Source organism: Vombatus ursinus, unplaced genomic scaffold (assembly GCF_900497805.2).
Source record: "Vombatus ursinus unplaced genomic scaffold, bare-nosed wombat genome assembly UNPS02015133.1, whole genome shotgun sequence".
NCBI classification, from domain to species: domain Eukaryota; kingdom Metazoa; phylum Chordata; class Mammalia; order Diprotodontia; family Vombatidae; genus Vombatus; species Vombatus ursinus.
Genome location: NW_020954911.1, coordinates 5199 through 6103, shown reverse-complemented (window position 1 = coordinate 6103; position 905 = coordinate 5199). Strand labels below are relative to the sequence as shown.

Sequence of the window (905 nt, the reverse complement as noted above, 5' to 3'; positions counted from 1 at the left end):
CCTTTGGCTCTGTGTGCAAGGGTTTGGGGATGCACGTGGTGTGGATTGGCTGGGTGCTGGGTGGCTTTTGGGTGGAGACAGTAGAGTGTGGAAAGGTGGCCATGAGTGGAAGGGTTGTGGGCTTGGCGGCGCTGGGGTCAGGTTGGAGTGTTTGGTTAAGACTATACTTTCAGGGATCATTTCTATAGTGTGTTACTAGAGAATTGTGGCTGAAAGTGTAGCACGGAGGTAACCACCGAGGAGGAGCTGTGGTGTTCTCTTCTGAGCGTGAAGCCGGTTTGTGACACTGCTTGTTAGTGGTTGTTACATGCCATTGATGATCGTTCTTCTCTTCCTTCGGAAGGGGTGGAAGGAAGAGAACACAGACTGAGTGGGTTCTCCTTTAGTCTTCTCATGTTATAGCACAAGATTAAATCAAGTCCTTCTTGTTATGTGTATTAGCATTTAAGTTTCCTGAGGCTGTCCTGCCTTATTTTTCTCTTCAGTACTGTCCTCTATCCCAACTAGTGTAAAGAAAGTGAATTATGTCTTGATTTTGGTGGTTTTTCTTCTTTTTTTTGTGATTAGTTTGTTTTTAGTTTTTAATGTCCATTTCTGTAATAAGCTTTTGAGTTTTAAATTTTTTTGCTCCCCAATCTTCTCCCTTCCCATGGTGCATAATTTAATATAGGCTCTACTTAAACATCCAAATTAATCATATTTCCCATTAGTCACGATCTAAAGAACAATTAGAACCAAGGAGCAATAAAAAAAGAGCAAAGGAAAAGGAGAGCACATAGTATGCTTCCATCTTCATTCTGACTCCATGGTTCTTCTCTTGGATGTGAATAACAATTTCCAGCATAAGTCTTTTAGAGTTATCTTAGATTCTTGCATTGCTGTGCAGAGCCAAGTCTATCAAGGTC

At 41.5% G+C, this 905-nt stretch overlaps 1 non-coding gene across 1 annotated transcript; it reads left to right on the top strand.

Moving 5' to 3' along the window:
- The first annotated feature begins 157 nt into the window (after positions 1–157).
- Positions 158–375, top strand: LOC114031322. Its single transcript, XR_003567729.1, has one exon. It is a non-coding gene; the product is annotated as a small nucleolar RNA U3 (small nucleolar RNA).
- Positions 376–905: the final 530 nt, after the last annotated feature.